Source organism: Oxyura jamaicensis, chromosome 5, assembly GCF_011077185.1.
Source record: "Oxyura jamaicensis isolate SHBP4307 breed ruddy duck chromosome 5, BPBGC_Ojam_1.0, whole genome shotgun sequence".
Lineage (NCBI taxonomy): Eukaryota > Metazoa > Chordata > Aves > Anseriformes > Anatidae > Oxyura > Oxyura jamaicensis.
In genome coordinates this window covers 56,292,726-56,318,728 of record NC_048897.1, presented here as the reverse complement: position 1 = coordinate 56,318,728, position 26,003 = coordinate 56,292,726, and the positions used below count along the sequence as shown (strand labels likewise).

The 26,003-nt window shown below is 39.6% G+C and overlaps 1 protein-coding gene and 1 long non-coding RNA gene across 2 annotated transcripts in view; one reads left to right on the top strand and one right to left on the bottom strand.

The window, feature by feature from the left end:
* The window catches only part of LOC118168272, a 73,634-nt gene that overhangs the window by 22,904 nt on the left and 24,727 nt on the right, over nt 1-26,003 (bottom strand). Inside the window, exon 3 of the long non-coding RNA XR_004751457.1 lies at nt 7,060-7,153. This is a non-coding gene — a long non-coding RNA (uncharacterized LOC118168272). The remainder of the gene's footprint in view (nt 1-7,059; nt 7,154-26,003) is intronic.
* ELP4 (elongator acetyltransferase complex subunit 4) overlaps nt 1-26,003 on the top strand; it is a 277,760-nt gene that overhangs the window by 241,304 nt on the left and 10,453 nt on the right. The gene's annotated exons all lie outside the window — the stretch shown is intronic.

The window sequence follows — 26,003 nt, the reverse complement described above, 5'->3', positions numbered from 1 at the left end:
CTATTTATTTTGGAAGCAATATATGTTTACTAAATCAGTTGAAAAGTGTTAATGATCAGTTCACAGAATACTAATGTGGATTCAAATTACTTTCACATGAATCAATACAAATTAAAAAATACTATTTGATCATAAACTGCCTGAATCCTTCTCACAAGAATTCTAGTATCTCGGAATAAATATTCCTTCTTTTCATTCTGTTCATATTTCATTAGGTATTTAAATTGATGGAAAAGGTGTGGGGACAAGGATGTGTAGATTCTCTTGTTCAAGCAACAGGGAAGAATGAAATAAACCCTCTTTGTGTGTGTCTATGTGTGGCAAGAGGGAAGGTACCAAAACCAGTTCTACCAAATGCAGTATCTCTTCCACATGCATGAAAAGGAAGGAGATGTGAAAGCAAGCAAAAGAGTAGAGTTGTGACATGGGTACAGCTAACCCTGACTCATAGCATTTTATTCAGTCCTGAGAAATATGTATGCAGGCTGAAGACAGGTAACCTACATGGTCATATGTTTCCAACAGAAATTTTGTATCACTTCCCAGAAAATTCACTGAAATTGAAGCATACTCCAAAGATTAACAGATTTCAGTGACATTTCAGCTTGATCCTGTCTTGATCTGAAACAAAGCTGTGTTTCAGATCTGCCTTTCAACAGTATCTAAAGGTATGAACTTTGAAACTATTAAATTCCTACAGTTTTTAGTAGAGGAGAGTAACCCAATTTAGTGAGTTCCGCTGGGGAAAGGCAGACAACTCAGACACACAGTACGCATTCTGTCTGGGAGCAGTGTGCTAGCTAAGACCATATGTCACACCCATCAGCCATACCTGACAAAGAACACACAACCCCTAGCAAATCAGGCTTCAGTAGCTTTGCTATGCACAATTTTACTTTTCGTCTGTCAAAAATCTGTGCTTTCCAGGCTCCCAGATATTGTAAGTTAACATCATAGCGCTTTACTATACAGGAATACACAAATGCTACACTAGCAAAACACTTCTTATAATACAAATAGTGGCTTTGCTGGGCAAGTCAAACTAACATCACTGAGCAAATCAATACTGGAGGGTAAAAGCAATTTTGCTAGGCTAATTGAGCCAAGATTAGGGCACTCGCTAGATCCCAGTGCAGTGAAGCTGCTCAAGCAGAGGAGCCGGTGGTGCAGACCGGTATTGGGCACAATGCCCCCTACTTTCTCTCAGTAGAAGGCAGATAGCTTATGGTAGTAATGCTAATCATTACACCTGCCTTGTAAGCTGACCTATGAGGAGCTAGCGGATACTAAGAACTTCTCTCTTTGCTCACCTTTTCCTTACCCACGAAAGAAGAAACTCTGGCACAACATTGCCTTAATCACAGTTGTCCTGAATTGTGATTTAGGAACATGAGGAAGGATGTAAAGCAGGGATCGGCTTCTGCACTACTGTCTTGCAGAGTCCAGGTAGAACATTGAGCTGTTCCTTTACTCTTAAATTTTATTTTTTATACAAAAGTGTAATGTATCATGGATATTTTATGCATTGCAATTAAGACTCATCTAGGAAACTATCAGAAGGAATAGGCTCTCCAACCTACTCTATTTCATTCAAGACAATTTTATCTAACCAATTTTTAACAAATTTAAAACATTGCCCATATCTACTCTGGCTATAAGGCACTGGTAATCAAGTCAAGCACCATTGACTATGAGAATAGTGAACTGTAGAAAATGACTTCTCAGCATTATGTAGTGTCACAGCACAATTTAAATAACACGTTCATTATTCAAGGTCTCATAATTTGTACATATAGAAATAGATACAGAGAACTAAAAGAGGCTTTCAAGCTTTAAACAGTTAAATAAATAAGCGACCTGTATCATTCCAAGTGTATTGTACATTCTTTAAATATCTGATAGTTTGTTGGAAAGCCCTTCCAAAAGTAAATTTGATAATAAAAAGTGCTAATATAGGATGAGAGACGTATATATAGTAGTGACATCCATTACATATTGACACCACTTTTAAATGAATGAACAGAAGGTTTGAGAGAAACTGTGCTTTCAGGGAAGGAATCTCAGACATTATTATTATGTTGATGTACAATAGGGCTCTGACAATTGTGATTACAGAAATCTAATATTAAAGTCATGCTCTTTCTGTAATTTTAGTGGATGTCAGTTTTTTTTTTTTTGTGCAAGGTGAAATTTATTGCAGAGGTTGTTGTCTTGATTTTTATATGCATTTAGGTGATTTCAAAGTGAAATTGTTGCAATCACATTCTATCTGACATTTCTGCTAGGAGCACAGCTGAAGAAGAACATTATATAGTTTTTTTCATAGTACTCAAAACCAGTTTCATATAATTTCCTGTAACTCAGCAATTTCAGACTATACTTAAATGTGAGATATGAAATATAAATATGACATGACTTTATATAGAGATAAAACGTATAGAGAGATAATAACCCGAGCTGTTGATAAGTCATTCCTAAGGAAATTTACCAATTTGATATATACCTTTATGTATTTTTAAAAGGCCAATAGATTTAGCAAAAACTAGTTCACAAAGACGAACCAAATGACAAAATGACAAACACAAAGAAAAAGACAAACCAAATATTACCCATCGATTGTTGCCAAAGCAAAAGAATTTCAGAACTTTCCTGCACCTGATACTTGCTTGTTTAGGACCCATTAGCTGTGTCTGTTGAATTTAAATTGTGAGCAAGAGTTGAGTTTATGCCATGCTGTTGAGTATCCCAACAGAAAACATTTTCTGCTGAGAAAGCCTGTGTCTGTAGATGGAGCCACTGCAGACAGCTGTATTCCCTTCCATAGTGAGGAACGGATAGGAAGCACAGTCTTCTTCTGCCTAACACAGGAGTCAATCCTTCAGAGCCCTGGTGTTTCTGGGGTATTTCTGAGCTTATTGTTCATTCATTGTCACCTCACACCCTGTTTCCTCTGGAAGAGAAACTGGCTGTGTATGTAGGGAGGATGCTACTATGGTCCCCCAAGGTACCACAGCTTGGATGGTCAGGAGATCAGGATTATGAGCATGTTGTGTAAAACACTTCCCCTACAATGCATCACAATCTTTATACCTTAAGGCTGGTGTAAACTGGCTTTACTGAGGTCAGCTGAACTGCACAAAGTTGCAGTGGATGTAGCTTCACGTTATCTGTCTGTTAAAATAGCTCATCAGGCCACGTCTCTCATTTAGTGAGCACTCTCTATGTTCCTATGCCTCCTCCACTGTGTTGCTCTTTTGGAGAACTAGCTATTTACATGAACATGTCCCTGTAAGTCTGGCCAAAATCCATCTTTGCCCAGTATCCTGTCTTTAGGCTAATAGCAGGAGATTCTTAGAGGATGAGAATAAGAAACAGTTCAAATCAGAAATCCCTTAGTGCACCATCTCAGCTTCCAGCATTCAGCTGCTTACAGGACTTTCTGAACTAGAGCCTGCCAGAGTACCATGATGCTAATAGTCCTACATGGACCTCTCGGCAGTAACATATCTTATTCTTTTGAATTTGTACCATCCTGAGGAATGAGTTCCACAAAATAATTGTGCCCTGCATGACAAAACTTTGCTTTAAATTCCCTATGTGGCTATGCCATTGGAAGGCATATGCCCCTTAGGTCTCGTATCATCAGAAACAATGCATTAGTCACTCCTTAATTACTTTCTCCATGACACTCACTACTGTGCACAACTCTGTCTTTTCCCCTTAGTGAATCCTCTGAAGGATCTAGATTATTTACTCTCTCCCTTTTATTTTTCCCTGTACTTTTCCAGTTCTATCCCTTTAAAACAAAACAATCGTCAAATACAAGACTCAAGCTGAGGACACACAAGAAATGTGCGCAGCATGGATTCCATCAGTCTGATTTGACTGGTCTTTCTTGCAACTAAACTGTACTTTAGCAAGTGTGCCAGCCCTAGAATAAAAAACAAAATAACAAAATAGCACTGACTAACAAATAGTAGTAATAATAAACAGATTAGTTTCTTAAGGAACAACGTGAAACAGTAACAAAAAGGTGGAATAATAATAATAATAAAAAGTATTTCTCAAACAAAACAGTCAGTTCTTTTCCCCAGCTTGTAGTGAAAGCTTGTTTGTTCTGGGAGGAATTTCTCAAAGAAGTTTACCATTTTAGGGGAATAAGAAATAAAGGGAAATGGAGAGATGTCTCTCAGGTCTCTGTGATACAGTAGACAATTTCATCTGCTCTGCTATTGACCCCTTGAGCAGGGTTTCAGAAAATCCACGCATTTAAGAAACACTACATGACAGCTTATTGCTTGCTAGAACTGTCACTTATCTCTGGCTACAAGTGACTCAGCTGAATAAATATCCTTTCATACATTATCATGTATCTGTTAGCAAGAAGATTGGTTTTCTTATGCATGGTCAGCACTTTTTCCCTTCTGAAGGCAAAAAATAAGGTACATTTACACTGAGGAGCTCAGTATTTGAATAACACACTTTTAGAGGCAGCTACACCTCTGAACTCTAACCAGGCACCTTTATCAGGAGTTGGGCTTCTCAGTGTTGCCTACTTATTGCTGGCAAACTCTTGCTATTCCTCTACTTCACAGGAGAATCAAAGGCACCTCTTTCCTAGGAGAAAGCATGTTTGCAGTCACAGTTTTAGCTAATGGGAGGCAAAATCCTAGCAAGACTGTGACAGTCTGCAGCTGGTTCAGGTTGGGCCTCATGCAGCCTATATAACCATTACAAAGTGCCTTGCCTTCATTACAGTTTTCTCTATCTCTTTTTCCCAAGAGAAACAAAACTTCCTAATTTAAAAAATGGCTTTTGTGCAGCAGTAGGTAACTGATTTAACAGACAGCAACTGAGGCTACTTCACTGGGATCTAGAGTTGCCTTCTTCCAACTACCCTCAAGAATTTTTAGCCTTAATGACCTACAGAGTCAAGGGACCAATCTCGTCTGGTGCACAGACCCTGTGCAGTGACAGAAATCCAGGCAAGCTGTCAATAGTTATGCAAGAATGTACACCCAGGTATCGTGCCCAGTGTAACTGAAGGCATTGCTGTTTTCTTTGATCTTTTCAATCAGTGGATATTTGGATAGTCTTCGAGGAAACACTAATATGCCAAGTCTCTGTTATCACTAAGAAAACATCAAACAGGTTAAGCAGGCATCTCTTGTTCTGCTGGTTTAACTCATCTAAAAGCTCTTATGTCAATTGATAGGTAGCTGTCGCAAATTCCATGAAATATGTATGTGAAAATAACTTCCTTCCCTAGGCTTTTGAACAGAGATGGAAAAATGGAGTCTACTGTAACTTACTTGTTACTGCAGAAATGTTTCAAACTTCTCAAGCTGTTAGGAACTCACATCCAGCCCCAGTGAATGTCCACCCTGGTGCAAATGCAAACGCCAAGCTTTGCCATTTCTTAAGGGCAATCCTTCCTCTGTCACAGCTGCAAACCTTCTGGCTGGACTGCAGGGCCCTCATGCTGTCAGGACTACCTCAAATTCATGTTACAGGGCCAAGCTGAGAAGTCTCCTTATCTACAGAAAGTATCCAGCCAGAACCTTTTTACCACCCCCACTGTTTCCTTCTTTCTTGCTCTCACCTTTAAAAGTGAGCACGGCTGTTTTTGTAATAGAAGTGATGCAAATTTGAAGGATGAGTCCTCAGACCAGTGTGAAGACACAAATGTATATCACTAGTGCAAGCCTAGCAAATCAGATTAGCAAGCCAACACTGGCAAGCTAGTTTCTTGCTGGGACAAAGACTACCTCATCCTGCCTGTTCTGCAGCCCAGGATACTGAGTACATATGCTAACATTTACACTTACACGGCCAGATATAACCAGCCATGCTGTGAGGTGGTGGAAGATGAAGTCTCTTCTCTGGTGGGAATTTTTTAGAGACTTTTACAGGACCTGATCACAGGGTGTTCATTGGTGTAAGCAAAGACAGACTGTGTAAACCAGTGTCGATGCTAGCTTGTGGATTGACATATACAGTGATGTAGTGAACGAGGAAAAAAAAGATTCTGTTAATCATATAAATTTAGATGATCTATGAGAGGGCTTAAATACAGTCTCTAGAGTTGATGCTGTGAAAAAGTGGGGAAAGCAGTTTTTGACCTAGACAAAATGAAGGAGCCACAGACACGGAGAAATTAACAGCACGTCAAAGAACCATTTGGATTGGGAATTGGGGCTAAAATGACCCTTTGGAGAATCTATCACTTGTTGTAATCAAAAGAATGTTGAGAAACTATAGCATATAATCTAGTCAGTATATGGGAAACATTTTTTATTTTTATTTTTTAAACAAGCCTAACAATTTTTTGTTGTGGAAACATTTAATTGTTGAAAATAGTTGCATTTTCTTTTTAAATTATGTTTTAAAAAATGTTTGCATTATATTCTGTTAAAAAGGAACACTACACAAAATGTGTAACATTGTAAAACATATTAAAAGCTGACTGTTTATTATTGGTTATTATATCTGAATATGGATGCATCCTATTATGATTTTTTAAAATCTCTCTTCACTAATCAGATCAGGAATTGACAGAAGTATATTTATCTGTCTAGGAGAGAAAATACTTCAAATATTTTAAATGTATTACTTTAAAGGTATGCAAAGAAAAAAATGGCCAAATAACCATTTGAGAAATAAGCTTTGGTCAGTTGTAATGTACTATTTGAATCAGCTTGTAAAATGAAGTAATAATTTTGAAAAAGGTTTTAGTACAGGCAGACAGTCAGATATGTCAAAAGAGAGAATGTAGGTCACACTAACAACACAGAAGACCATATCCTGAAATGCAGTGACACTGAAAAGGACTTCAGAAAATCAATTTACCATAAATCCCCTATGCAATCCATGGGCTAAGGTTAATGCAATACTTGCATGATTATGCAGGAGACAACGATATTGCAGGTATGTATCACTGATGGGACCAACATTGTTCTGTCCAGTGGTGGTATCCGGTTTTCAAATTATAATGATACTGGAATATTGCAAGGGAATCAAAAATGCTTTGCTATATTATTTGAAATTGTGGAAGCCTACCTGTGCATGACAAACTGTAGACAGACACCCCAAAAAAAGGTAGAGAGAACTCATCCAAGTACCAGTGACAGTCCCGACACCAATAGACTTTCATCTAGGAAGCAAAGCCATAAACGTAATCAGTGATTAGAAATAGAAATCGGACAAATGCATATTAAAAATATATTTTTAAATGAGTAAAATAAATAATAAGTTAAAATTAACTACTTGAGAGCAGTGCATGTGATAAGCAGATGTCTTTTTAGTAGGAATGAATGCCTTTACAAAAGATATGCTGCAGCTCACCTGGCACTTCAGGGCTAAAATCACATGGCTGGCATGATGCTAGAAATAACTAGCTGTTCTTAATATCCATAGAGCCACAAAATCATAATACAGTGTGGATATTTTGACACAAAGAGGAAGCAGAAGGCAAGAAAAAAGAAATGTTTATATTTAGATGGTAAGTTGTTTAGCAGTTAGCTTTCAAAACAGTCACCTACATCAACTGAAATCAACACAAAAATACACATGCAACTGCCTTAAAGATGCAAGAAAGAAATTAGGCTTGTGAAAAAGCTTCACAAACAAGTAGTCAGAAGAAAAAAAAAAAAAAAAGAAGTAATTCTTTCACACACGTACACAGACATAGGCAAGAAGCAGGAGGAATAAAGGAGGAGTACATGAGCATTTAAAGGTTATGTTGTCAAAAAGACCCTAAATATTTTATTTACACCTGTATTCAAAATAGTATTTTAAGACAATGGTTCAGCACATCTATTCCCCCATGTAAGAAAAATAAATCAATAGTAAAGACTGTTTTCAAGGCAGAAAGTTCTGCAACATTTGTGTTTGGGAGCAACAGACCTCCAGAACTGGCTTGTGTCCTTGCAAATACTTTCTAATGAAGTGTCAGAGTAACTAATTAAAAAACAAAGAACTATATTCTTGCTCATTTACCATCAGCTACCAGAGAGCTGGATGCTGCTACATGAATATTATCTTTGAAAAACATGTTGAGTTAGCCTTGAAAATTGCAACCTACTAAACCTTAATTTAACACCAGGAAAACAAAACTCTTAAAACAGAAGGGACATACAATTATCACTATATAAAAGGAGGAAAACAGTGCAGAATTTTTTTAAAAGAAAACAAGGCTAGGAGTCTAACAAAGTGCCTGAAGTACAAGCATATCTGACTAATCTAATGCTCTTTCTAAAACAGCTGATAGCCTTCATCACAAAAAGTGACAAAGGGAACAAAATCAACTGGGGAAGTAAAAATCACCAAAAGAGAAGAAGAAGAAAAGGCTTTCAATCGCTTTGACAATGAGGTGACTCAAAGAACTGTGTTAGGTACAGCGTTGCTTCATATGTTAGCAAACAGGAGACAGGGCTTCAAAATCCAGCTGATAACATTGGAATTTGATATAATTATTGTGACTTGTCCAATATTATGAGAATATTATGAACCACTTCAGAAGGACCTAATAAACTAACTAAATAGGCAGAGAGATGGCAAATGAAGGTCACTGGAGAGAGACGCATGTGAATGCTTATTAGAAAGAATTACTCCCATGCATCTGCGCTAAAAGGCCTGCACTGACACCGCCTTCAGCCCATACAAAACCGCATTTGTGGGTACTGCTATTGACGTTGCTGAAGAGCTCTGGTACGGAAATGAAATGCTTGTCTGGATCAGGACCTACACTGCATTTGTGACTGTGGTGGGGGGAGGTGGAACGGAGTAAAACTGTGGGCAGCTGGCTGAAAATCTGTTCCTGTGCAAGAACAGGCAAAGAAATAAAGCAAAACAAAACATGTTCCTTCTGCTCCACCATAAACAACTCGACCACGAAAAGAAAGACTAGGCACAGACTAAACTAGGAAATAGCAAGGCCATTACAATTTCATTTTGTAAAGGAGTGATTTGGCCTTTCTGCTCAGCATAGCCCAAGGAATTGCAGAAATGAAATGGGTCCCAGAAGAGGCCACAGAAATGATAAGCTCGCTGAGGAGAGAGCAGAGGGAGGCTCACCCCCGGTGACGCGTCCATCCACTCCCCGCAAGAGCCGAGGCTGGCATCGGGAGACTCTGGTAAGAAGCTGTAGCGAATTACCCCAGGGAACCACCCTGGCAAATTACCCTGGGGACGGGCAGAAGGGAGCTGTGCTGGAGTCACGCTTCCGCGCAGCATGCCCCAAGCTCCGGCGGTGTGGGCTAACCCCAGGGATGCTGTGTGCTGTCCCCGGCCCTGGGGCTGGCGTCAGGGCCCCACTGTGGGGACTGTGGCTCCAGAGGCCTGGTTGGTGCCGGCGCCTCCATCCCCTTTTACGAGAAACACCTGCAGGCACAGGAGCTTTCAAAGCCCTCTTCAGGATAAGGACCAAGTGCCTTAAGTAAATGTAGCCGAGCCCCAGAGATGCTGGAATAATTTCAGCTTCATTTACGAGAAAATGAGGGTTTCGTGTGCGCTTGGATGCCTGACTGTGGAGCAAGTTTTAACAAAAATGTTCATTTTAATAATGAAAAAATAAAAACACAACATTTTGTTATAACTAAGTTTCTGAGGATATTTGGTGACAAAAGAGCAGTTGTGCAGTATTTGCTGTATAACAAGCAGACATGGAACAGGATAAGGAATATCTGGGTGTTTTACATTATGCTTTTATGTATCGAGCTTGCCTAAGAGCAAAACAGCATTTGATTTGTGCCTAGCAATAAATAGAAAAAGGATTGCCAATTAAGAATGTGGGGCAGCTGTTTTTAACGAAATGTTTTTAAACTTTTGGCTAACTACGAGAGAAAGGCACTGCCATCTGTTGGGGAAAAGCAGCCAGTTCAGGAGACGGCGCCGGGCACGTCGCTGCTTCGCCTCTGCTAGAACAAAAGCCCGTTTAAACTCACTACGTGGCCAGGCTGGTTTGGTGCAGGAGAAACTTTTGCTGATGACTAAGAAGGAGAGGTCAAACAATCCCGAAGCGTCGCAAGCCGAGCCGTGGTACCGAGCAGCCCTGCCTCGGCCCCAGCTCCCAGCCGCAGCCCCACCGCGGGGCTGGGGGCAGGAGGAGGCAGGGTGCGGGACGGCCTCAGCCCCGCAGCAAAAGGCCAATTCCTCTCCCTCTCGTGAGTCAGCACTTCCGATGTCAAGGCTTTACACCCTGACCGAAACAAGCAGCAATCTGGTCGGGGAGGAAGATAAATCTGAGCTCCACGAAGGGATAAGCTGGCAGGCTTAGGGGGTCTGTCAATAATCGGGGCTTGCGTAGCTTTTACGCAGCGTTTGCAGACTGTTGGTGATTTTGCTTAAAACAGACAGCAGCTGGATGGCTGTGGCCAAATGCAGGTTTTGATACTTGCACTGTATTCAAAAGCCAATTTAACATTTAAATAAACAGCACGCGTCTAATGAATTATTTACTTCCAGCAACCTTTTTGGAGCCGTACATACATCCTCACCCCAACCCCCCCCAGCAACACAAACATACCTGTGTGTATCAGCGGAGTGTTTTAGCTAATCATGCTTTTCTGTATCTATTTAGCGTGTTACTATTTTCATTTACAGGTCAGGGTAGGGCAGTAGATACCAAATATGGACATTTTTTTTCCCAGTGAGAGACTGACACATCGGCTAGGATCACATTGATGGTTATTCAACAGAACTGCAGTAGCCGCTATTTTTGCTCCATTCCCACAGCAGCAATAAAACAGTACCACAAAACAGAAAGTGATGCACCGGATACATTGAACAGCAGCTGCCCTTAAAATCCAAGCAGCCCCCGTGGACTGATTTGCCATTCGTAAATAGCTCTTTTTCTTTTTTATTTTTTTTGTGTATCAAGGCGCAGTAATTAAAGAAGAGAGGAAAAAAAGGGATCATACTAGCACAAAGAGCAAAGATGAAACAGCAAGACCAGAAATACATTTCCTCAGTTGAATAAAAGTGCTTTGAGAGATGGTGTGGAGAAGAACACATCACTGAGGTGTTTTCTTTAAGAAAAGATTACCAGAAATAGCATGTGGATGGGCTCATGCTTCCCTATCCAGTTCTTGCCTGATTGGTACAAAATTCAGTTTTTATTCAATGTCAAGGCAAGCAGTTGTATATAAAAGCTACATAAATGGCTAAAGCACACATCAAATGTGCCCTTGGGCAGGCTTAACATGTAGACAAGCTTTTGGAAAAAGATTTTTTTTAAATGGATAAATATATTTTGAACTAAGCCAGAAAGACTTATTTTCATGGTGTCCCATGCTGCCCTGTCTTAAGTATTGCACATTGTTAGATATGATATGAAAAAAACATTTCTCTGGTACAAAAAGGGAGAGAGACTTAACCACGTTCCCAAGTACTCTTCTACTTGTAAGAAGTGAACTCTGTGTTTTTTTGTTGTTTTGTTTTGTTTTTCCAGCTGAACTCTGTAAGTGTGTAAGTCCAACCAAATGGAATGTTCACTTTAATGAAGTGAACCTAAAATTATAAAGGCTTGGATAGCAATCATCATATTGTATGCAAATGCCAGCGCTTCTTTCTGAATAAATGCATTTAAAAGTATTCAGTGGAACAATTGTCCATGGGGAGACAGCTAAACAACACTTTCAGACTCAAGGTGATATACAGGCCAACCAGAACCAGAACTGGAGCTAAAAATATTCAGTGACCCTATCAATGCATAGCTTGTGATACCAGCCTTTTTTCATAACATATGTTCACGGATATGTCATCATCATCTGTTGTCAGACTAGTGGCAAATAAAGTGTTACAGATTTTCCTAGATATTTCACATGTCTACTTGTGCCAGCAGTAACATTAACTGCTTGCCTTTTATTCAGCACGTCTGGCATGTTCAAGTAATTCTCAGTCATGATAAGATCTTGTGCTTTCAGTATTCATATGCTTTTTATTTATTATTTTGATTTTTATTTAAAGGTGTTTTATTATATTTATTTCTAGCATAAGAAAGACATGATTCCCTTTTTATATTACTGCATACACCCTCAACGGTTTAAGAATCAATTCTTCCCATTATTTAATTTCAACACACAAAACAGGCTTATCTGACACTGGATAAATTTATAACTATCAGCAGAGCAAAGCTCAGCTAAAAGGCCTGTCCTCAGTAGTTCGGGTGATCTGGAAGTACTTCTCATCTCCTGTGACTGTTCTGTCTGCCTGTCAGGAAAAGTCCCAAGACTTTTTTTGCCCCAGTCTCGGGAATTCTCAGTACAGAAAATTCAGTTTCAAAATGCTAGAGCAAGTGAGTATGAACTAGCATCAGTGGCTGGTACCCACTTCTAAAATTCTTTCATCATACCCATTAAACCACTGTATTGCTCAAAATTTATTATTCTACCTAGTCAGGCCCAGATCAGCAAGAGAGGTAAACATGTACAGAACTTGACATCTCAGTGGGAAGATCCAAGTGAATAAAGATAGAATTGTATTAAGAAAGTGTACTGCCAATGCTCACAATAGGTCAAACTCATCCACTAGGTAAATTGCATTTACCTTAGGGATGCTATACTAAACCTGTAGATTTTAAGGCCATGAGTTAGTTTCCCTGATGCTGATGGGAATTTTAACCTCAGTCAAGGAAGTGTCTGGGCCTGAAGGACCCTGAAGAAGCCCATAATCACTAGCAGGTGATGAGTGTCTGTGCTGAATGATCCCATTTAAAATCCTGCCAGGCAGCTATTTGCCTCTTCAGCCCCTTAGTTACTTTTGTGTATCTGGCCTTTGTTATTTGGAGAGTCTTTGGTTTACTCCTCTTTCTATAGTCTTTTGTCTTTGAAGGGTTGATTTATTACTATCTGATATGAGCTACATAATCCAGCAAAATTGTCTTGCCTGAACAGTTTATAGTTCTACTCAAGATTTATGTTTTGCCCATCCTTCTAAGGAAAGTACTTGCTTTTTCTTCTTTATGATTTTAAATGTTTGCCTATTCAAAAACAAAACCCTTTTTTAGGAAAGGAAATTAACCTAAATCTGAATCGCTTTTAACTCTGAGATGCCTCATTTTAGGAGATGCATTTTGTAACATAAAACCACACACATGCTCCCTGCCATCCGTGTTCCCTTGTGTGTTTTTCCTAACGCACTCTGATTGTTCCTACTCCTTAGCCCAGCTCCTCCTCAGAACTTCTTCACCTTCTGCTTAGACTTCTCTTTTTGTTGCCTCACTGAGGCTACCACTATTTTCATTGGCCTAATCCTGTCACTCCCTCACTTGAATCTCTGTGATCCTTTTTATCTTCCACTGCTTGGGATAAGGGTTTTACATTCAGCCCAGGCATAATTGTCTCCTCAACTGCTTAATCTCTCACCTATCATCTTCCACTCATCCCTGGTGACAGACAGACATCTCATCCCCAGTTGATCTACCTCATCTGTAGTGATAGACCTCAAAGTCTCACTTTTCCTCACTTTCCTCCCAAATGTGGATTCTACATTAAAGTCCCCATGAAGGCAAATGTTGTGAAAGCTCCTGTAAAAACAGATTGTTTCTGATGAAATGATGAATGCTGCAGTTTAACCTAAATAGCTATTTTGCTTATCAGTAAATGTTTCTATTAGAACATCACAAACAGAATTCTGTACTGCACCTTGCTGGCACTTTGTAGTGTGCACATGCACCACATAAACATATTTTCCTGAGAAACAGTAGCTTTAGGCCTACCTGTGCATCCCCCACTTGTGGAATTACATGGGGAAAACCGTGAGCAATTCTGTAGCTCTGAGAGCTGTAAGGCAGGGAAGTCCAATCAACAACATATCACCTCCTTCCAAAATTGCACAGCACCTAAACTGACCCCATATTACCCCTGTTTGGAGCCATCAGTCTGCTGGAGAGTTGTAACCCCTTCACAGCACCATTGCACCACGGAATGGCAGCAAGAACAGGGTATGGTCCTCTAGATCTGAACGCTCAGTGAGGCAATGGATATGTGAAGAGAGGAAAGCGAACATGGCCCGTTTTTCACTTCTGCAGACGTTCTGGTCCCAGCTGTTGAATCCAAAGTAATTTTGCTTTGGAAGACAATTAAATTGGTACTTTAAGAATGCCAAATAATCTTCCTCATCCTCCACTTTGTGGATACACTCAAAAGCAAATACAGAAAGAAGGCTAAACACAAAGTTTTCACACCAATAAAACTCACACTCAGGGAGAATGTTGTGGAAATTAAAAGGTTCTGGAAACTCAGGTGACCTTTATTATGGACCCTGTGAATCACCTATATAGCTACTTCTCTTGCCTCAGTAACTTTTCTTCAAAGGTGTCAGAAGTTCTGCAGCTTCTAAATGCTTCAATGCCAGGCACAGATTCTTAATGTCTTTTAACGATCAACACATTAAGTTTGATGCCATTGACCTCTTCAACAGTGCTTACTATGCACAAAATATGATAACAATAAACATTTTTAAGAGTTTTTTTTTAAAATGTTTCATTTCAAACCAAATATTTCTGGTTAATTCCTATCTTAGTTGCATCAAAACCTTTTTAGGGTCCATAATAATCTATTTTTATACTTAAAAAAAAGTGATGAATAACATTGCATATGTAAATAAATATTCTTAAACACAGAACACAATCAAAGGTGGCCAGGTAAGCTTTACTGCCCTCAACTAAGCTATATATGAGATTTCTCATGGGATCATTCACATTTATGATGACTGTCAATCCAGCATCTGCTTCTACCATATTGGACTGTGAATATTTTAGATCAACAACTGAAATCCAGTTGTGTTTATGTCACGAACTCTGTGCACTGTTCTAGAAATAACTGGTCCTTAAAAACATAATCAAAAACATACTCATTCTTGCAACAGTGTCCTGAAATGTTCCCAGTGCACAACAGAGCTGCTGTGGGGGAATCCACCTGGACCCAAATTCCCTAACAGTCTGGGCAAGAGGCATGTGCAGATGGGACTCTCTCCCTTCTCAGTACAACAGCTGGAAGTACAAGACAAGACATCATCACATTTGACACCATTATTATCCCCACTTCTAATTTAATTCTCCTGTACTCAAAACCAAAACAGACAGACATAAAAACCACACCCAAACTCTTACTGTACAGTCTCCCCTCTAAAAATAGTGTAACCCTTTATATATGGTCAAAAATTCAGCAAAAGCCATACAGACTTTTTTCCATCATTCTCTACAAAGCTGGATAATCTGAAAAAGAACAGCATTTGCACAAGCAATACATACGTGACCAGCCATACTTTATCAATTACCTTGACCTTGCATATATGTCCCCTTTTTACTGTTGGGGATTCCTGCCCTGGTCACTGGCTTCCCTTTCCTCCCTTCTGTGGAGGAAGTAAACAGATGAGAAAGAGTCTGTGGGGAGCAGGAGGGGCAGGATGGACCATGGAGCACAACACATAACCTGAGGGTCCTGGGGAACAGCTAGGAGAATTTTTCAGACTGACTTTATGAGGAACATGGGGTTGGCCTAAACACTGAACATGGGGAAATTCACATATATCTAAGACTTTAACACCTCCCACAAAACAGTGGCATATTTCTAGTTATCTATGGTATGTGTATACTAAGTTAGTATATTTCTGTATTTCTGGTAAGGCTGAACTCATATCAGAACTTCTAAAGATCAATTCTTATCTTCTCTTCTTTGTTTCATCCTTCCACTGAGCATGGATACTACTTGGTGCTATGGACGGAGTTCATGTGCACACATATCAAAGCCAGAAATCCAGCTGCTCACTTGCACGTGGAATCAAACACTGATGCCCAAACAGTGACAACCCAGCTCATACCAAAGTTCTCAACTCCCATGAGGAAATACATGTCCCTGGATTTGAGCAGCTCCACCTGGAGCTTAAAGTATTGCTACTTTCCAAAGAGTACGAAGGAGTGCTCATTCCTGTGTGTATCGTAGAGCACACAGAATTGCTCTCTGTCTACCATTAGTGCAGCCCAACGTGGCTTCCAAACTCCCCATGACATGATGGGGAGGCACAGGAGTGTGTACAGCGACATGGCTTCTCTCCCCCAGTCACCAGGGCAGCTGCACACAGCCCTGCTCAAGTCTGTAGATAAAGGTGTACCCAGAGGACAGAGAATGGACTCATTCTTACTATACCTACACTTCAAAACTATACCACAGAGCTTAAAAACACAGCACTGAGCAGAGTAAAAAGACAGAAAGAAGATACAGGGAAGCTCACCTTAGCCAGGGGGGCTTACAAGTACCAGTCTGGGTCACAAATGGAGGTTTTTTTCCTAGTTTCTGCTCATTAACACATTTATTGGAGAAACCAGTTCAGCCATAAGTAACTTCAGTAGCATGTTCCTTCTTTTTTAAAGGGTACATGGCACTTCCCATAATCTAAGTAGGATTTATATTTTTAGATAACAGCTTAAGTAAAAGTGCTTTTAAGGAAAGAACAACAAAATGACAATTAACCAGGAGTATTCTGAAAAAAAAAAAAATAATAAAAAAATGAGAAATACTGATTCATGGAACCCTGTCCTTTCATTTTTGTTTTTATTTTTATTTTTTTTAGTAGGGAAAAATTAGAGAAATATTCTTAAGAGCTCTAATAGAATTTTCTGAAAAAATGCTATAGAGAATAAAGACATTTCTGTATTCAGCTGAGATGATGGAGACCCAGATTCAACTTGGAGCTTTACATGATTTGATTTTGGCCTCTGCACATCTCAGGTGAATGCCCTGACCAACTGCATGCATCTCAGCCTCTGGTACTGGCCCGGGGAATTTATGCTAGGGCAAAGGCAGGAGCGGCACCCAAATCTGCAGGACAGAGAAATAGGTGCAAAAAGAAATTTTCCCAAATGAAAAGGAAAAGAAATAACCTCATTCTATAACATGTAAGTCAGAAACTGCTCTAGAACAGTAAGATGCTCAATTCCTCTACTTTAAAACAGGAAAAACAGAATTTCTTCTCTTGGTCCGGAACCCCCCATTTTCAGTGATAAATATGCTTTAACCATTCTCTTGAACAAAATGTATGGATCATCAAATCCTAATATCCCTAAGTGTGAGGAAAACTCCCAGTGACTTTATTAAGAGTTTTGTCTTGATGAATAGAGATTTTGGAGTTCAGGAGGTGGCCCTGAAATTTCAGGGTCAGATCTCTTCAGTAGCCCAAGTGAACACAAAACAACCAAGCTCAAAGAAATCACACAGGGCTCTGAAACTCTTCTCCTCCCCCTAAGGCATCATGCAGCAATGTACAAGTTGCAAATGTGATGTGCGATTTGCCTTCTATTCGCCAAGATTTGGATTCCTTTCCTGACTCAAACTATTGTGCTATCACACTGAATGCCGCTGTAGTCTAAGTAAATGCCCTAAGATGCTATAAGTCTATCGTTTCTCAAGGTTCTGCATTTCCCACGCTGCTTAGATTTACTTGTCACTATTTTCCTGCTTGATAACTGCAGGGATGAGAATATTAGGAGTGGCAGTCTAATCAGTGACCACTCTGGGCATTCAACCTGTCAGAGCTGAAAATTCATGAATGAGCTGCAGTGGGTCAGTGATATGCTAACGCATCAACCAGAGCAGGATGTTCCTCTACACCAGGGCTCTTCTTTATCACACACCTGACAAAGAAAGCCATGGAACCAACTCCTCATTGCCCCAAAACAACAACAACAACCAACAACAACAACAAAGGAAAAAAAAACAAAACCAAAACCAAAACAAACACAACACAAACATAACCCCAAACTAACCAACCAACCAACCAAAAATAAGCAAGGATCAAAAATCACACAGTACAGATCTAAGTCTTTTTTCAGCTTGCTGAAAATATAACAAATACATATTTCCCTTTAGCTACAGTATCAGGCAGGTTTTGAATAAAGACAATCTTTTTGGCAAAGTCTTCTCAAAGATCCAACTTGACCCTCCCTCACAGAGTGTATCCAAATATGAGATGGGCATAAATTCTTAAAAATCTCTTCAATAGCTCTTTAAAAATATATGTAAAAACAAACAAACAAACAAAAAAGCACACACACAAGTACAAGTAAATGAATTCTAATGTTCACATAGCTCAATTAAAGCTCAGCCAGAGATGGGCCTGGGCAGCTATGGCCCCAGTTCAACAAACCACTTAAGCATATGCTTAAAACAAGGTCTGGATCAAATCCCAGTAAGGATTAATGCATATTCGTAAATGCTTCCTTCCGTCGGAGCTCACAGAATTAAATACCTCTGGAAAAGCCTTAAAAAGTAAAAGCACAATTTTGGTCGCTTGTATTTTAAGTAGTGTAAGCCCAACAGAATAGTCTAGACTCAGCAAAGTCTCAACAGACAAATGGTTATTTTCATTCTATAGCACCTTGTGCAATGAAATTAAAATTTAAGAATGTAGTACTGGGTAGCAAGAGGGAAAGATGGCAACGGAAGGTGGAGGTTAATGCAGAAGGACTGTCTGAGCTTTCCAAGTACATTATAATAGAAAGCACATGCATAGGATGGCTAAGCCGGTAAATAATGATAAATCAATCTACTGCTATTTCTGTGGCTCTGCAAGATGCACATGTCCTGACACTCCTGCTTATGTATTAAATTGAGAATGTGAATTGATACGAAGTGAAATGTTTTCTTTCCCTCGAGCTGCTTTTGAGCGTAGATGGACTGATGTTCACACTCTTTTTTTTTTTTTTTTTTTCCTTTGGTTAACCAAGAAATAAATTCTTGATTAGACCCACATTATTCATGTTTTGCAGAGAATTTTTTGCCTACACATACAAGTCCTGCTGGGGTAAGCCAGCAGAGACCTATTGACTTAGTGTCGTAGCAAATTACATGGCCCTATAGTCAGATGAAATATTAACTCAAGGGACTGATATTTTCACTGGATCAAAGACTGACTAATGAGAAACAGAATACTGGTTTTCAAAGAGGGTTTAAAAAGTTAGAACAAAACACAGATCACTTAATATACTGCAGAAGTTGCTGCAACTTCCTGACAGTTAGCTTGCCTACAAACCTCTTACCCCTGATTTATTAACATTAGATGCTGTGCCAAGTTCATGTCATAAAGGATAGATGCTGTGTGCCCACGCTCTGCTTGGAACTGCATAAACATGATCATCAACTAGATTTGACACGATAATCAAAACAATGAAAATAAGTTAAAGGTGGCAGGCAATATCCAAGAAACTGTATTAAGAAACTCTGCCTACATTAAGAAAAATAACATTTGTCTCAAGTGATGGAAGGAAGGACCTGTTTTTTAAAGGAATTCAGGTGCTTAAAGAAACAGATGGGTGCACAGTGGGATTTTTAGAAGCTCAGAGATGGCAACTCCCACTGAAATCGCTGTGTATTAGGCAGCTAGATACTTTGGAAAATTCACATTACCTGCATCTTTAAGCACCTAAATACCTTTAAATATTTGGCCCAAAGACAGCTTACTGTAACGTCACAGGAAACAGAATAGTCCCTGCTCAAGGGAAAACAGTTTATTCTATGGTCAATTAATTTTCAAGCAAGAGAAATTCATATAAGCAATTTGTAAGAAAAATAAGGCCAGAACTCCCAAGCTATGACTTCTGAACAGTATTTTGTAATTGAAAGAAGAGAGATGGTACACAAAGGGATCTTGGGCATGTTTTGGCAAGATTATAATAGAGATGATACTGGTATGGGCTAGGTGCTCATTTAAAACCGGAGCATATGCGAAAGGCATGGGCGTTACTCCCATAGAAAAGGAAAAGATAAATGTGGTACCTCAGAGTTTGTGAAGGGAGGCAGGGGCTGGTAAGTGTGAGGGCTACAGGAGGGACACACACCCTGCAGAGAAGGCAGGCAAATGGACATAGGTGTCATTTGTCTCTCTGGTCCGGAAGAAAGACATCAGCAGTCACAGGTATCGTCCTGAGGCTGTTCAGGAATTTCTAACCTGTAAGACTTCTATGGACATTGATCTCCATCACTGTGAAGGGAAGGAGCACTCCAGGTACCACAGAGGTGAGAAACTGCCTCCAAACTGTCTCACTGGCATTTAGTTTTCTAATTCCACTGGTCCAAGTGCAAAATGGGAAGGCTTAGGAAAGCAAATCCTGAACAAATATTGTGACTCGTACTTCAGCACGGGGAGCCACGGGTAAAGAGGGCCATCTATGGCCTGGCTTATATCCAGCCCTTGCCCTCTTAGCCTAAGGTCCAGGAAATCCCACAAGTTTACTGACTTTGTTTTACAGAAGAAATTAACTGTTTTGGTTTTGCACTGTACTACCTTTCATTGGCAGAAAAGGATTTCTCCTGCATCACCAATCTGTATATCCCATCCAAGTCACTTCATTTAATATGAAAGAAACAAGCAGTGACAGAACAGGGCCCTGAGTGTAAGGCTCCCAGCACAGTGCAGCCACAAGAATTTAACAAGTGGGATTTACTTAACTGGTCACTAAGTGTTAGCATTGCTTTAAAGACATATGGCTGAAAGTGTTTCTCTGGCCGTAAAGAAACAGAGTTGAGAGAGCAGAGAAAATGCCTGGCAAGCAAAGTCTCTCTCTTTTGTTTAATAGCTCTCTTCAGACTTGTAAACCTAGAAAAAGCTTCATTAAAGTTAATGGACAAATCTTCCAGGAAAAAATGAAGTACTTAAATGCTACTGGTTTTGGTCTGAGCATGCAAAATTTCTCCTGCTTGCAGGGTTTGCCCCAAGATAGCAATCTTCAGGCAGAATTACATAAATATGGACAGCTTTCAGGCTGGCTTTATATCCCAGACCTGATGAGTGACTGGCAGAGCTCATGGGCCAGGTTCACAAGCCCTGTAAGTGGGCACAGCTTCACTCAAGTCAGTGGGAGACCTGCACACATTACAGGAACCTTCCATAAATAGAACAGAGCTGTGTTTGCACCAGAAATGACCACAAATTACTGCCAGCAACATGGCAGAGAACATTTTTCACCTTGTAGATTTCAGGGGAACAGTTCCTGAAGATAACACAGAAAAATACCCCTTCCAAACTACTTTCTTAGCTACTGATATGGCACCCTTTCCCATAACATTTAAATCCTCTCCTCCACATCAGTGCTAACTGCAATTAGCCTTGCTATGCCTCCAGAGTGCTACTCTGCATACTTTTCAAGAGGTCACTCGGGTACAGTCTGTGACCTCCACAAGGTCCCAGGGAGTCGAAGGGGAAACGGCAAGATGCTGGGACAGAGAAAGCTGAAAATGATTCCTTAGAGGACAGACTTAACACTCAGCCTTCAACCACAACAGGCATTTCACAGAAGTGCTTTATAAAGACTCTTTATAGATTCACAGTACAGCAAGAAGTAAACTTAACTTGACTGCTGTATGCTTTTAAAGCAAAATTTAGAAAGCATGGATAAGAAGCTCAGAAGATACTGCCATTTTAGATTTCAGGTAAGATTTGAAATGGAGGGCCATTTGAAAAAGGCCACATGATTCCCACCGTAAGCTGGAGAAACTGCAGCTGAGGATGGGACTGAGCAAAGGAGACCATATCCTAGCACCACACAACATGAGGTGAGACATAGCAAACATAACCCACAGTTCCCATTTGGGTGTTGCAAAGTGTAAAAACAATGTTGGAGATGCCCTATTCTTGCCAGACATGAATGCTGCAATCAAAGATAGAGTATCCTGCTGTGAGTCTGCAGTTCTTACACAGAGCAGAATGTAACAGGGACCACTTACACAACACGAGACTCCTGCCTGCCCTTGGTACAAGGTTGCAAGAGACCTTTCTGGATAAACAAGGAGGAATCGTTTCTCATTAGTGGACCATAGCTAAAATTTTTAGATACTATCTTGTTACAAGACAATATAATATTGCTAACTGCTGTTTGTTCAAACTAATACAGTTAAAATAATAGAAGAGCAGACAGGCTGTGACACGTAAGTGACTTTTCTGGCAATTTAAATAATTCATCAGTAAATGCATTGTGTTGAGGCTTTTCAAAGCAGACTCAAGTGGGCTAGCAGAAGAATCATCAAGATGCTCTGAAACAGATTTTAAAAATCTGAGGGGATTTATGGGATCTCTTGGTAGCATTGTCAGGCTACCCAGCAAAGCCCACAATGTCTTAATCTGACTGTAAACTTTCCAGTTTACAAGCAGATACCAAAAAATGTGGGTCTGATGACCCACCTTTATGCTAGAAGACTGAATGCTAATGTAGTCACCAGAAGAAACAGTAAGGCTTTCTTAACAGAAAAATAAATAAATAAAAATTTAAACTTTCTGTGGTCAACTTGACAAATCCCATATATTTTCCCCATCTAAAAGAAAGGTAAGAAATCCAGTACTTCGTTATGCAAACTTGACAACCCAGGTTGCTCTTCAAAGCAGAGCTTCGTGTTTTAGGCATAATCTAGACACAATGTATAACCTAGTTCATGTAGATTTTAGCCTTTTCACTTTTTACTTTCAAATACAAATATTCAATAGCACTGATTTGCCCTAATCTCTTCCCCCAGAGTGGTCAGTCTCTTGAGAGATTTTTCACTAGTCAGTAGCTTTCAGTCCTCTCCTCTCCTGATTAGACACCACAAAACTATTTCTCAGGACTTGTTTGTCATCTGTAATTTTGTCACTGAATTGAGAGCTTTTTGGGATACAGCGAGGTTTTTGTTCTGTTGGTACAGTACCATTATGGTTTCTCTCTGTAACTACAGTGATCCAATGGAATCATTAAAATTGACCGATGTAATTGTCTCAACATTAGACGCAGATCTTCAAATCAGAAACTGATCAGCTGCAGGGAGTGCTTGAAAGCAGGTGTATTGCCATCCTTGCCTGTAGGTGGAGTAAATGGTGAAACAGAAGGTGATACTCTGATTCACAGCATGGAGAAGTACTTCAACATTTTCTAACAGGCTTATCTGCAATGCCACCATAACTAAAATGAATTTGAAAAGGTGTTCTTCAAAAAGTCTACAATAAAAGAGAAGGGGGAGGAATTTTACCACTTTTTCCAAAGCATGCTAGTATCACTTGACAACTTTTTTTTCACATTGATTCAAATACACTTTTTCCCCTGAGAAGCATAAGAATTCATCTATTTTCCCTGTCTTTTTTCTGCCATCAAACACACCAGAAAGCATGTACCTCTCCATAATTCAAATTCTTTTCTGCCCACCTTAATTGTATGTCTCTTTTCTAGGTGTAACATAGTAGGAATGGGCTGTCCCTAAGGGATGTTTCCTCTGGATGTCCTTACATGGCAGGTATATTTGATCACTGAAGGATAAGTCCTATGCATAATCCTTCTATCATCAATTTATTTTATGTCCCCATGCTTCATGACAGCCATTTTGATGGTCTTATCTACAGGGAATATAGCCAGGAACTTCCTTAGACTCTGCAAGAAATGAAAGGAAATTTGCTCCTCCAAGTATAAGTAATTCCAGCTGTTTCAGGAGAAAAGAAAATGGTAAATTCAAGCTTCTCGGAGGCAACAAAACAAATCCTGATTTAGCTGATTATCTTAACATAGGATTTGAGGATAATTTTCCATTTCTGTGGAAGCCAGATAAGACCTCACATAATTCTATTTGCCTTTAACAACTTCCAGTCAGCTGATAAGCAGATCTGTCGATAACAAGAGGTTGGTGAGACAGACAGTAACTGCTGGAAAGAGTAGGTATTCATCCCCATGCTTCAAGTTTCACAGAACTCCAATAGACTGTAAATCCTGGAATTTGGATGCACAAGGCTTTTTGATGACTTTGACTGTCCCTGGTGTTATATAGAAGGTATTTGGACCTCCACATTATTTGAGGTACATCTTCAGGGATTAGGGCTCTGCAATTTTGCATCTCCACCCTTTTAACTCCAAATGTCACACATTGCTAGGGAACAGCTTAAAAATACCTAAAATTTGATAAGCAGCACTGGATTCCTTCAACACAGCAGCTTTCTGAAACATCTTCATGACAAGATGCTGTGGTACCCACTGAGGATTGTAAACATCAGTAGGGTTTACAGGAATGTCTTTGCAATATCTAAGTACCATAAAAATACTGGGGAAGGGGGAGAGAGAGAGAATGAAAAAAGAAGGAAGACAAGCCAACTGCAATAAGATGTTCTTACCCTAATACATTGGAGGCTTCTGGAAAGAGTTCACAACTCGGTGGTGTGAAAACATGTCAAGGTCATTGAAGCCAAGGCACGTCTCTGCTAACTAAGGGTTGCTTACCCTTCTGACCTTTAAAGTGCCTGCTTAGCCAGCTTCTCTAGGACTTAGAAAAGTGTGCAAAAAGTCTCCCTTACACTAGATGAGCAATCCTTTGGGCTAAAATCCCATTGCTTACAGTGCAGCCACAGAGCTGTCTCCTAGCTGTGCTCCCCCATTTAAACAAACAAGACAGGCAACATGTCGCAGCTGCATTGCAGACATCTGGGTACCTCATAATAACGTTATACCTGTATGCAGGAGGTGTTAAGCTTGTTTATGCCCATACAGAATAAATATTATGGAGGGAGGTGTATGGATGTGTGTGGTGGTGAGGGGCTGCGTAGCTCTGCCATTAGTTAGCTTGAATGTCAATCCTTTCAACAGAAACAAAAATAAGAAAAAGAAGCATGTGAAGCCAAAGGGTGTTCCATTCTTTGAATATGTTCTCTTAGCATTCCAGAATATCTATAATGGAGATTTCTCCTATTTTAAAAGAAGAAACTTCCTAAGACTTCTAATCCTACATGACCTTTCCAGGCTTAGCATTATCCATACAATTTTTCATTCGGTTAAATCACTGCATATTTTAGAAACTTGGCATTTATTGTTGTATATTAGTCCTTAATGGTCTCAGCAAATCTAAACCTACAGTTCTAGGAGAAAAATATGTATAATATGAAAAAAAAAAAAAAAGAAAAAGAAAAAGAAAGAAAAGGCACTGGTAGCTGTGCTTGAGAGATGCTATTCTTGTCTTTCTTTTCCTTGTCCTGTTTAAAAAGATTCAACCTTGAAAGAATCCTGACATTGCCTATTGCTAGCTGGAGCCCCTTCCTCTTAAAGTCAGAGAGAATCAGGATAATGTTTGCAAAAACCTGAGAATAAACCCAGAACAATCACCCAGCAAACAGGGTAAAAAGAAATGGTAAGCAAGTATTTGTATCAGTAAACTTGAAAAACATCATCTGCTGTCTTCACTTAATGTCAATAGTTACTGATGTCCACTCTAATAAATATCATCTCATAACTGGCTTTTCATCCCTCTGCATATGCGCCACCCCACCCCCTCAACACACAGACTGTTGCAGTGCATGGGAAAAATGAGCTCTCTAAGTAAATTCCAGGCTGGTGTATTGGCAAACCTCAACAGATTTCCATAGAGTGCTAGCAATTTACATGGATAGCTCATTTGACCCATTAAAGAAGTTATTCTGGCCAATGAATTAGTTTGTTTACAAGTAAAAGGCAGTAGTAACTGTGAACGAAAGTGCTATTTGAATATTCCTTATTTACAAACTCTGGTTTAGCAGGACTTACACTGTAGATATATTTGCTTAGAACTTATTCTGTGGCAAAACTTAGATACTCATTAAAAACCTGTACTCAACTAAAATAACACATTTTACTAATAAACGGTAATACTGAACACTACCTCTGTTTATCCACCTCTTTCAAAAAAAAAAACAACAAAACAAACACATGAATATACATACATTGTTGATATGCCTAAAGGCCAAGTGAATACACTTAGCGTTAGTTGAAATAAGACACTCGAATGCTGCTGAAATCTTACTGAAGTAGCTAGCAAAAGGCCTGAGGAACAGAACACAATAAGCGTTCAAAAACATCTCACAATGTAATAATCAATGTGTAATATGAGCTAGGGGTTAGTTAAATAAAATGTGAAAGCTGTATTAATGAACCCTTTCGCTGTCCAACACAGCATTTCATTTTCTTTCATAGGCTGCATAATGCAGGGCCTGGGAATAAATTATAGATGAAACCCCCATCATATGTTTATAAA